Here is a 12,987-nt window from a genome sequence, read left to right as displayed (position 1 = left end):
AGCCAGAGGCAGCAGGAGCACTATGGGCACAGTGCAGGGTTGGAGAGGGGTTCAAACTGGCCGCCTTTTCAGTAGACAGCCCTGTGCTGAACTTCACTGCCAGCTCTAAGTTTGCCTAGAGAGTGGGGCCCTGTGGTCACTGTCCAAGCCCTTCCCCTGCTGGAATGGCCCTGGAAGCAGGAATGAGAGTGGTCCCCTGGGAACCAGAGAAAGCCATCAGGCTGATGCCACCAGGTTATCTTGGGCAAACTCTTCCCTCTGCAGGACCTAAGAGCCCCATCTGCAAAACTGGGGGTGGCAGACAGCTGGATGAGGTATCCCTGAGTCCCTACCCTCCCTAAAGACTTAAGAGTCTGTGACCCTCAGTGTGATATCTATGATTACCTTGAGGACTCCAAGTTTTAGCAAAGGTAAGACAGATTCTCCTGTGGCACATTAGTTGGCGGCAGAGCTGGGTGACTAGGTTGAGTCTCATCCTATATGCCCTGACTTCCCAAGAGGCCCATGAGGAAAGGTCTGGAGATGCTAGGCTCTCCATCCCAGGTTCTGAGAAACTGATGTGACTCCATTTTTGAGAAATCAGCTTCTACCTCAAGGCCTGTCCAGAGGGAGGGGGCATGACTCTTGTCCTTGGAAAAACCCACAGAAGGTTCTTAGGCACATACCCACCCTGCTGAGTTGTTTAACAAAAGGGATCTGTGGTGCTAGGTGACCCTGACTCAGTTAAGCTAGGTGAGGACCCATAGCAACCCCCTAGCAACCACCAATCAGCAGGAGACAGGAAAAATATCTGAAATGTTACGTGACCTCCCAGTAGTTTCCGTGATGTATAACATGATTAGGCAACCCTGCAGTTTGGCATAGAGACTCTTGCAACCCTTCCGGGCCTAAACCAATCAGTTCAAATATATCCACCATTTGAATTCACCCACTACGCTTACCCAACTTGTTCCGGCCAGTGAATGTGCTCATCAATGTTAAGAATTGTTGTTTGATTTTCCCGCGGTATAAAATGATTTTCTGTGTGATGTTGTGATGCATAGTGTATCCCCCCAAAACCTATAAATTCTCACTAACTAAGGGTTGGGACTCACTACTCAGGACCGCTGCATTGTAAACGGTTGAGAGTCCAGGTGCGAGCCTGCAATAAAGACTCTTGTGTAATTGCATCAGATTCGGCTCCTGGAGGTCTATTGGGGTCCCACGAATCTGGCATTAAGGTTCTAGGAGCTTGTGGGCACCTGGTAGCCCTGCAGGCGTGGGGGCCATTTCTTGGCTCTGGCCCAGGTATGGCAGAGTTTCCTGGGTAGGTGGACAATGGGCCCCATAACTGGTCCCCTATAACACCCCTTGCCTTATCCATGGGCCAAGGATTGGGTGGGGCACGTCTGAGAATCAAGGGCACATTCAGCAGAAATGAGAAGGGGGCAAAAAGGGAAGAGGGTGCAGCCCATTTGGGTCCTCTCAACTTGGCAAGGAGTCACAAGACTATCCCAAGGCTTAGGGTAGAGGGTATGGTGGAGGACGTCAAAGGAAGGAATGTTCTATGTCCCACTTAATGCTCAAGAAGCAATGAGCCTGATCCAAGGGTCTTTCTTAAGGAAATCCTAGGAATCCTAGGCTGGGGGCAGGGGGCGGACACTCCTAAAATCTTCATCCCAGAGCAGGAAGTCTTTGCCTTTGGAAAGGTCATGTTCTCTTTTGAGAGTCTGAGGGAAATTACATTCTTTTCTAGTGGGGAAACTGAGGACCAGATTGTCAAGGAGATGTGTCACTTCTAGCTTAGGACTTAAAAGGCCCTTGCCTGAGACTGAGTGAGGCCCTGTATACCTGAAGGCAGGGAGCCAATGAGTGCAGACCTGAACCAGGCAGGATGGCAGGGGGATAGGCAGGATGGCAGGGGGACAGCCAGCGGGGCTGGAGGAGGCAGCATGAACTCCTCAGAGACTGGGGCCTGGCCTTCTGGGCCCCGCTTGGAGCTGGACTCCCTCCAGCACTCCCCCACCCAGGCAGTTCCATGATGCACATCCAGGCCTTGGCCCAGGCTCCTGGACCACCTCTCTCCTCCCTCACTCAGATCCAGTTTATTGGGAGGGCTGTCCTTTGGGAATGAGCTTGGGAGCCTCTGGCTTCCCCACTCGGCCTTTCCCCCTGTTGGTCAGCAGGGTTGAGCCATCCCTACTGCACACACAGGTTCACAGGCACTAAAACCTGGGCACAGGGACTCCTCCCCTCTTTCTCTGCCATGTGCACTTGAACTTGGGCTTCGCAGACAGAGTAAGTGAGCAGGAATAAGATTTGAGAAAAGCCTTAAGCCCCAAAAGGACTTGAGCCCAGGGAGATAGATATTGGGACAGGGAAAGGGGATGAGAAGTGTTGGAGTTCAAGCCAGGGCAGGCGGGTGGGGCTGGGTCTGGGCTTCCCAGGAGAGGTTGAGGAGGAAAGGAAGAGGGAAGAGCAGTCTTGTCGTGGGACTTTGTGGTCTGGAGACTTGGAGACACATCCTGCATCATAGGTCACCCACCTCCTAAAGTTGGTCAGAAAGGATAAGGGGCTGGGCGAACACACCCCCGAGGATGAGCTCATACCAAACATGTGCATACTCTCTCTCTCTCTCTCTCTCTCTCTCTCTCTCTCTCTCTCTCACACACATACACACACACACACACACACACACACCCTAGGGACATGCATCTGACCCCTTGGGTGACATCCTTTTGCCTCCACCTTTATCACACAAGATGGTTTCACCCAGATACAAGTATGGAAAGAAGCAGTATAGTTTGTCTGTCCTGATGCTTCATGTGGCAAGATGATATGGGGTCCTTGATACAAATTCAGAGAGCCCCACAACCACCAATAGTACTCTGGAAATTCTGACATGGTTGGGTCGCCCAACTAGTGGAGAAAATAACCATAAATCATTCCAGCTGCATCCATTGCTTGCCTGCTGTGCACTAGATGAAACACCTCACCTCCTCCTCCAACAACCTACTACGAAGGTGATATTATTCCCAGTCCCAAGGTCACACTCTGGAGACTAACAGACACACGGTTTGATGTGCCCCCTGCCCAACACTCTGGGGCCTGCACACTCAAAATTCCTGAGTCTACCCCAGGGACAGGACCACAACCAGCACCTGATGCACCCCAGGGGGAAGGGACCAGGGTGGGACACAGTTGCAGGAGAGATGCAGGATGAATGCCCCCACCCTCCCACATCTGGGGAGGAGGCTCCAGACTGACTCAGGCTGGCTCACCTCCCACTAGAGGGCTGGGCCAGACTTGGTTTTCAAATTCCTGGGCAGCTGGCACCCCCTGTAGTCAGACAGGGATGCTGCAGGACAGGGCTTGCTCCATCCCTAGTGCTAGCTGGGGGTTTTCTCTCCTCTCATCTCCAGCCCTTGCCAGGAAGCCAGCCAGGTCAGTCACTGTGATTATTACTGTTGCCACATTTTAAGGATGAGAGAAATGACAAGTGTCTTGCTCAAGGTCAATGAGCTAGACAATGTTGGCTCCCTAGCTTGGGTTCTCAGAGAGCAAGGATCTTTCCCTTCCAAGAGGGCTTTGTTCCAACCCCTCAGAGCCTCCCTACATCCCCAGGAAACACCGCTTCTCTAAACCTAGAACAAACAGACAGAGCAGCCATAGGAAGAAGTAAAAACTATTTACAAATGTACAACAGGAATGGAAGTCTTAGCACTCCCAATAGGGGAGTGATTGAGGGCTCAGCTACGAGAGGCCTCCACATGGAGGCTCAAAAGATGAAGTTCAGATGTCCTGGTATCCAGCAGTGTGAATGGGTGAGTGAGAGGTTCGTGGATGGGAGGCCAAGTCTTCTCTGTGGGCTTTATGCTGCGGCATCGGGCTGATGGAAATCTAAACACATAAGTCAATACATGGGTGTTCTTTCTAGCTTCTACCCTGCAGTTCACAGTCATGGCTCTGGGCCCCAGGAGACAGGACAAAGGAGAGGGCTGGTACCCCAAGTAATGCAAGGGCCCTTGGTGGGCACCATGGGTTATCTACCCTACTGCACTCCTAATGCTCCACTTCATATATTTCACATGGGATTTCAAGTACAAATTTCCATAAAAAAAAAAAATAAAGGGCCAGGCACAGTGGCACATGACTATAATTCTAGTGGCCTGGGAGGCTGAGGCAGGAGGATCACAAGTTCAAAGCCAGCCTCAGCAAAATTGAGGCACTAAGTAACTTAGTGAGAACCTGTCTCTAAATAAAATACAAAATAGGGCTGGGGATGTGGCTCAGGGGTCGAGTGCCCTGAGTTCAATTCCCTGTCCCCCTCCCCCCCAAAAAAGAATCTCCTTTAAAACATAAATTACTAGTCTCCGTCCTCATTAATAACTGAGGAAACTGAGGCCTAGAAAGGTAAGGGACTGGCCAAGGCCAACTAGCAAATTAGTGGTGCAGTCTTTTCTCTTTGTCTATTCAGCAACACCTGGGAGTACTCTGAAACCTGGAACCCGCACACTCAGGTTCATATTTCCGTTCCTTAAGCTCCATGTGCTTCAGCTTCAGGGCCAGCCCAACCTCAGGAGCCTCCCCCAACACATGTGTGACCCACAGACATCCTTCTCCCAATGCACACCCACTATTCCTCACCTCCTGTAAAGCTGCAGCCTCGCCACTCCCTGGGGGGCCCTGCCCATGTGTTGGAGATGTGGGCCCAGGGAGCTCTGTGGGACGGTGTTGACGGGAATATTGTGGCGAGAACCGTGTGTGCACTGGGTCCCCTTGCTCAGGGTCCCACTCCGTGCCTTCCGCCTGCTGCATCCAAGTAGCTGCAGACATGTACCTGGGGCGTGATAGACCAAATGCAGGGAGTCACTACCCACCTTGGCCTGGTCCCCCTGACCACCCTCACCCTCAGCTTGGAAAGCACAGAGCCCAGGGTTCCCAGCCAGGAGTCTCATCCAGGCTGCATTTCCCCTCTACTCCATTTCTTAGGGCAAGAACCTAGAAGGGCAATGAATAGGGACGTTCCCAGAGGCTCCCAGAGTGCCCTGGAGAAAACCCCAAAGGAAAGGACAATGGGTGACAGGGCCTGGGAGCTGGGGTCAGGGACCAAAGAAGAAAACCCAGCTTTATCTCACCCCACTCCCACCAGCCCCAGAGATCCACCACTTGAGCCTTCAGTTTACCAACTCACTTGGGTCCCACTGGCATACAAATGGTCAAATACCAGTTGTTGGCACAGCCCTGGTCGAAGGGGTTGTTGTTCCGGAGTGATTTGCCCTGGAGGGAGATGGGGATGGGAAGAGGAGCTCAGAATCAGCAGGACTGGGCAAGACCATCTCCCAGTGACTCCTCCTAAGTCAGTCAGCTTAGCCAGGGCTCAGCCCAGGCCTGGAGCAAGATTCTAAGGGCAGGGGAGCCCAAGAGTGACCCAGGGCCTCCTGCCTTCCTATGCTCCTAGGAAGAGTGACCTCCCTTGACCCACTTGTGAGCAGCTCTCCGCAGACAGTGCTGACACTGCACTCCTTTCTCCTGCCTTCTCAGGGCTCCACATCATCCTGTGCCTCCCTGTGCAAGATCCTTGTTCTGTCTCCATTGGCCACACCTGTCCTCTTATCTCATCCTTCCACACACCCCCCTTTTTAAAAAAAATATTTTTTAGTTGTTGATAGACCTTATTAATTTTTTTAAATTTGTATGGGGTGCTGAGGATCAAACTCAGTGCCTCACACATGCTAGGCAAGTTCTCTGCCACTGAGCTACAACCCCAGCCCTTTTCAGATACTTTTTAAACTCTTCCTTGTGCTGCTCAATTGCTCCAAAGACAATGTCACCACCCCACTCCCACTTCATTTCCCCACCTCTCATTTTTTTTTCTAAAATTATGCCTTAACTGAATTTCACTATCTGGGAGGACAGGGGCAGTGGGGAGGCCCCATCATAGTTTCCTAGTCAAAAATCACATGGCCCAGGAAAATCTGGGCTGAAGGCCTTCAGTACACAAAGCAGTAAAGGTCAAGCTCAAAGTAAAGGCAGACCACAGGGCTGATGAATAAGGGCCAAGCACAGAGTCTCAGGTGGGAGGAGGACCAGATATGGCAGTGGTGGGCTGGGGACTAAAAGGAAGGGAGGTGATGAGCAGGTAGGCTCCTCTGTCTGTTCACTGTCTCGGGGTCTGCAGCGTCCCCTCCCCCACTGATGCTGCCCACCAGTCTTACTGAAAGAGCCTTTAGTCAAGAGATTGCCATACTAAAGGAATCCCAGGGCAGAGATGCCCACCCCTATCATTCCTATTCAACACTAAAAAGAAAAAGCAATAAAGATACACAGATTGGAAAGAAGGTAATGAAACTGTTCTTCACAGATGACAATTTTCTATGTAGAATGTACAACAGCCACAAAATGCTGAGGGAGAACTCAGTGGTTGAGCACCCCGGATTCAACCCCTAGTCCTAGAAAAACAACACTAAGGACTCCTGCTCTTGGGAAGATGCTATGAAGAAAATGGAATGACAAGTCACAGATTGCAAGAAGAGATGTGCAAAACCTAGATCTGAATCTGATGTAGAAAACTCTTAAAACTCAATAAGAAAACAACCGTTTTTTCAAATGGGCAAAAGATTGGAGTAAACGCTTTTGGGGGGGAGTGGGTACCACGGATTGAATATAGGGACAGTCAACCACTGAGCCACATCCCCAGTCCTTTTTTTTTTTTTTTGTATTTTATTAGAGACAGGGTCTCACAGAGTTGCTTAGTGCCTCGCTTTGCTGAGGCTGGCTTTGAACTCGGAATCCTCCTGTCTCAGCCTCCCAAGCTGCTGGGATTACAGGTGTGCGCCACTGTGCCCTGCCAGGAGTAAACATTTTACCAAAGACCCACTGAAGGCCAAACAGACATGAAAATAGGCTCAACATCATTACTCATTAGGAAAACACAACCTGGAACCTTAATGAAATACTACGACTCATTTAATAAGACAGGTTTGATTAAAAGACAAAACAAAATAACAAAGGACAGTGTGAGGGGCTGGGGTTGTGGCTCAGTGGTACAATGCTTGCCTAGTGTGTGTGAGGCACTGAATTCGATTCTTAGCACTGCATATAAATAAATACAAGGTCAACTGATACCTAAAATATATTTGAAAAAAAAAGTGTGAAATGTTGGTGAGGATGTGAAGCAACTGGAATTCCCAACATTGCTGGTAGAATTTAGAAATCTTACAGTTGTTTTGGAAGACAAATTTGGCAATTTCCTACAAAGTTCCACACGTCTTTACCTTATGACTCAGCAATGCCACCCTTAAGAATTTATTCAACAAAAATGAAAACTTATGTTCACATGCCTGTGCATCAATGTTTGGGGCAGCTTTATTTATAACTACCCCAAACTAGCTAGGCATAGTGGCCCACACCTATAATCCCAGAGGCTTGGGAGCCTGAAGCAAGAGGATGGCAAGTTCAAAGTCAGCCTCAGCAACTTAGTGATGCGCTAAGCAACTTAGTGAGACCCTGTCTCAAAATTAAAAAAAAAAAAAATTTAAACATAATGGGAGGGGTGCTAGGGATGTGCCTCAGTGATTAAACACCCCCCGGTTCAATTTCTAGTATGAAACAAACAAAACAAAACAAACAAAAATACTCGCAAAAACTAGACATAATGTAAAAAATCCTTCGTTTGATGAATGTATAAACAATCTATAGGGCATCCATACGCTTCTACACAGCAATAAAAGAAATAAAATACTGATATGAGCGACAACATGGATGAATCTCAAATACATTGTCCTAAATAAATAAAGCCAGAGAAAAGAAGGCAATGACTCCATTTACATGTGATCCTGGAAAAAAAGAAAAAAAAGAAGGACATAGGGAGAGAGACTGACAACAACAGGTGAATGAAAGGATATTCTGGAGTAAAGAAACTGCCTAAACTTGATCATGCTGGAGAATGCAGGACAGTATCCAGTTGTCAAAATCCCGTATCCTAGACTAAAAGGGTGAATTTTGCAGTTTTAATTTATTCCTCAATAAATGAGTTTTTGTTGTTTTTTTTTTTTTTAAATCCCACCATGGCTCCCAGGTTTCCACTTCATCAAAACTAAATTTCACGCTCAACTTTTAGGGGCTTTTTAATCTTGACTCCTCCTTATAAATTATCTGGCACCTTGGGTTTGATTTAGAATCGTTCCTTCCTCATTTCCTTAACATCCTACATTCGGGTTTCTCTGCCTTTTTGCAAAGGTGTGCCTCTCACAGACAACACCCTCCTGTCTTCCACCTTTGCAAAATCACACCTAGGACAGGAAGAGTGGCACGTCCTCCTCTACAATGCTGGCCTCGCCAAACTCAGTTTCTTGCAGGCTGCTACACCACTCAGGACCGACCCCCGTCTCAAGCGTTTCCCTAGGTGTCTGCTGGTGTTATTCTGATCACAGGGTTCTTATCAACACAAGCGCAGGATGCACCCATCCCTCAAATAACAGGCTCTCCATGCAATGCACCCACGAGGAAGAATGGCCACTGAGCTCCAGGGGGAGGAAAGATCTGAGCTGCATCTTAAGGGGTGGGTCTGGAAGGACTCATGAGGCACCATCAGGACCAAGGGCAGTGAAGATCAGCCGAAAGTGCCGGATTCCCAAAGATGCAAGATGCCTCCGCACCGTCTGGTATTGCAGTACTCGCTTACCTTGCTCACCGACACAGCCTGTATCACCAGGAGCAGAATGACAGGCAGCAGGAGTACCAAGACGGGTACAGCTACTGCGATGCTGTGCATACACAAGCTAAGAAGAACAGACAAACTGTTCTCTCCTGGCCCCGCCCAACGACCCACAGCCCTCATTAGCCCCGCCCTGGCTGGCCCCGCCCACCCACTTTTTCCTCCCTGGACTGGACAATTAATCCAGCACACCCAAGAGAAACCTCACCCCACCATGCTGGCCTCCCACTTGACCCTTTTCAACCTTCATTACCCCACTTCTTGGCCTCCCTAGATTCTTAACTCCATAGTCCATCCTACCACGCCCATCTCCCTGATCCCACTCGCCTTCAATCTGTCCTTCATAGGTCCTCCCAAGTAGCTTCTCCCTTTAGCACTGCCCACAACATCAGCCCTCCCTCGGTTAACCCCACCTCTTGGCTGTCCTGCCCCTTGGCTGTCCGTCCCTCCCCACAACCCATTCTCTTCCCAGTGTGGGCCCTTGGGACTGGGTGGATACGCCATGGCTGAGTCCAGCGACAAGGGCATGTGTCTTGTATGAATGAGAAAAAGCACACTGGTAGCCAGAAGAACAACCAGATAAAGGCACAGGGACACCAGCAGCAGCACGAATACGCGGAAATTTCTTTGACCTACACAATTGTTTACCCACAGGCAGTGGTGGTCAAAGTCCTAGGGGAGAGAAGGCAGACCTTGAGGGTCTATTTGGCTTAGCCCAATACCCCCAAATCTTGAGGCCCCCCCTCAACCCAGCCCCTAGACCTCCTGCTCTTGGCCCTGCACGTGAGCTCCCATCTCCAGGGTGAAACCAGCACGTCCATGGATAGAGCACAGTTAGGACGCCATGGCTCATCAGGTCATTTGTCATGAGTGAGGTCTCTAGAGACAAGACCTGCCTGGTGTCACTTTGAGCAGGATACAGAAAAGCTGTGAAGCTGTATTTTTTCAGATACTGGGTAAGGATGAGAAGAATTTCTAGCCCAGCCAGCCTTCTGTACTTGGAAACCCGTGCAAGGTGTGCACATGAGAGAAGAGCACTCGGAACCCAGGAAACCCTCAATTGGACACCCAGAGGTGGACAGGCAACAATACCCAGAACAGGGCAGCAGCCGGCCTAAAGTTATGGGTATCTAGTATCAGCAAGCTAGTGGGACAGTCACTGCCTTTCCTCCCCTTGACTCCACCAGGCTCAGCACAGATGGTGCCCTTTGCATGTCAGCACCTGTGCAAGCAAGGCCAGCGTCTCAGGACAAGTGCAGAACTGGAGGCAATAACATATATAAGTGACCAAGAGTGGCTGAGAGCCACTTGTAGCAGTGTGGGAAGATATCTCATACCCACCCCTGGACCACATATGATGTGAGGTTCCTGGTCCTGGCCAGGTGCCCTGGGATGGGTTGGTGAGTGGACAGGAAGGAGGAGTACTTACCTCCACACAGATATTACAGAAGGGACAGTGGTGGGTCCGGGGTGGACGATGGAAAGAACACTTCGAGCACCACTGCAGGCGAAAGGCCGTGTTGTTCACTCGTGCTATGTATTGAATGTTGGGGTCCTCTTCTAAGGAGCCTGGCAGGGGAAGAGATTTGGGCAGTGGCAGGAGGCCCATCCACCATTCTACTGCTTGGGGCCGCCCCATAGCATCATTGGGCAACAAGAAGTGTGGGGAGGAGGAGGGCAGGGGAATCCCGGTCCCTGTTGAGCAAGCTGACCACTCAGATGGGCGGCAGTCAGAGAGAAAGGGCTGTCCAGCCACAAGAGCTCTATACAGAGCTCTCCCCTTTTGGAATAGTGATCAGTGCTTGAAGTCGTGTGTAAAATGGGAAGGCGGAGGAGTGAACTGCGTGGTTTGGAAGGGCCTGCTGGCCTCTCTTGCCAGCCTGCCCAGTCCTTCCTTCGAAAGCAGCTGGAACACCTCCAGGATTCTGTTTTTTCGCACTTCAGTGGCTTGGGAAATGAAGTGCCAGGGCCCAAGTAATGATGACATGGAGGGAAGGGCTCCTGAGGCCACGGGGACGGGGGGTGGGGTTGAGGGGGGTTAGCATGTTTGAAATCACCCATATAGGCATCAGCCCTTGGGATACCACCTCCTTCTCCAGGGGTCTGAGGCCTTACCTTTGTGCAAAATGCCTGGGTCTGACCCGTTGAGGAAAATGAGGCTGCAGAAGGACAGTATAAAGAATAGGCCCGAAACCACGGCAAATTCCCACTGCCCATTCTGAGCCAACCACCGGCACCTGAAACCAGAGCCAGACTCAGTCCTAGTCTGGGGAAACCCAGAGCTCCCCACAAGGCCTAGTTCACCTGAGGTAGGACTCACTCGCCTTAAGGACTGATCTAAATATCCAGGTTAGAGACAGACCATGGAGACTCCAGCCATGTCATCAGACCATGTCACCAGCATTACCAGTCTCTCATAGTTCCCTAAATGCGTCAGGCACTCCAGACCTCTGTGCTTTCACATTGGGTTCCCTCTAACTCTATATCCTCCTTCCCCTGCTGACCCTCTCTCTCCACTTCCCTCCCTGCCTCTGTACTGTCCTTGTCTATTTTCTCTTCTGTGTCTAAGACACTGACACCTTCCATGGGAGACTCACGGAAAGGCGAAGAAGATGCCACTTATTGTAATAAGAAGCATTGCATTAAAAGCTGGAAACAGGCTTGGTTTCAGCCATGAGGATTCGATCGGAGGTTCATTTGGGGGCGTGATACTCTGTGAAGAGGCCATGGCTAGACCACCAAGTCTCACAGACTGAAGCCACCAACGAACTCTTCTGGGTTGGCACCCAGACTGCCGTGACAACAGAAGTGACATCACAGAGGTTCTGGAATGGGGGCTCTGGCTGCTTCCAGTGACTTGTGAGATCAACCTTCCCCAACCCCCACATACGCACATGTTGTAGACTGGGACATCCTGCTCTGATGATGGTAGCTTTGTTGGAGCTTGTGATGATATGATGTGGTTTGTCCCAAAGGTTCAAAGGCTGGAGGGTTGGTCCTCAGTGATGAGGTGGTAGAACCTGAAAGAGGTGGGCCTAGTGGGAGGTAACTCAGTCACTCTGCAAGATGCCCTCTCAAGGGAGTAATGGACTTCTCATGGGCCCCCATTTGCTCCTGTAAGAGGGAGTTGTTATCAAAAGAGCCAGATTGGTCCCTCCCTGTTTTCTGACACACAATCTGGTGAACACCCTCACCAGAGATCACTTGCAGGAGCTGCCAAATCTTGGATACTGAGTTAAATAAAACTTACCTCCTTATAAATTATCTGTTCTCGGGTATTTTGTTAGAGCAACAAAAAGCAGGCTAATACAGAGGCCATAAATTATGTGAAGATGGCATGGGGAGAAGTTTGGTGATGGTCATCCCCCTTTCAGGCCCAGTGCTAATTGGAGTCAACAGTGTTCATTGCCTATCCTAGCTCCACTTCTTCCTTTTTGTTGTAACAGAGCTCCAGTTTGGGGAAGGAGGTAGAAATCTACCAATTAAATATCTTCCCAGTTTACTCACTTCCATGGTGGGATTTATGATGTAATTCTCTCTCAAAAATAAAATGAGCTGGGGATGTGACTCAATGGTTAAACAATCCTAGGTTCAATCCCTGATGATGATGATAATAACAATACTAATAATAATTTGTACATATTTATGGCATATAACATAATTTGAAAAATGTTACATTGAAGAACGTCTGAGTCAAGCTTTTTAACATATACATTACTTCATATTCTTATTTGTGGTGAGGACCCTTAAAATCTACTCTTTGAGTCATTTTTAGTGTAGATAACATTATCAACTGTACTCATTCTGTTGTATGTTATTATTAACTGTAGTCATTATATTGCACAATAGATCCCTTAAACTCATCCCTCTCATCTAAGTGTAATTTGTTCTCCTGGGACCAGCATCTTCCCCCTCCACAGCCCAGCCACTCCTGGGCCCCTGGAAGTCACCATTCTGCTCTCTGTTTCTATGAGTTCAACTTTTATAGATTCCACATGTAGGTGAGATCATGTGATTGTTGCCCTGTGCGTGGCTATTTCCCCCAATAAAACGTCCTTTGGCCTCATTCATTTGTCATAAATGACAGAATTTCCTTATATTTTTTTTAAAGACTAAAGAGTATCCCCTTATATTTCTAAACCACATTTTCTGTATCCATTCATGCACCGATTGGCTGGACCATAGGGTAGTTTTTTGTTTTTTGTTTTTGTTTTTTTTGGTGCTGGGGATTGAACCCAGGGCCTTGTCCATGCAAGGCAAGCACTCTCCCAACTGAGCTCTATTTTTAA

This window comes from Callospermophilus lateralis, unplaced genomic scaffold (genome assembly GCF_048772815.1).
Source record: "Callospermophilus lateralis isolate mCalLat2 unplaced genomic scaffold, mCalLat2.hap1 Scaffold_1358, whole genome shotgun sequence".
Taxonomy (NCBI): Eukaryota; Metazoa; Chordata; class Mammalia; order Rodentia; family Sciuridae; genus Callospermophilus; species Callospermophilus lateralis.
The sequence above is the reverse complement of the archived record's forward strand: the minus strand, read 5'-3'. Positions refer to the sequence as shown.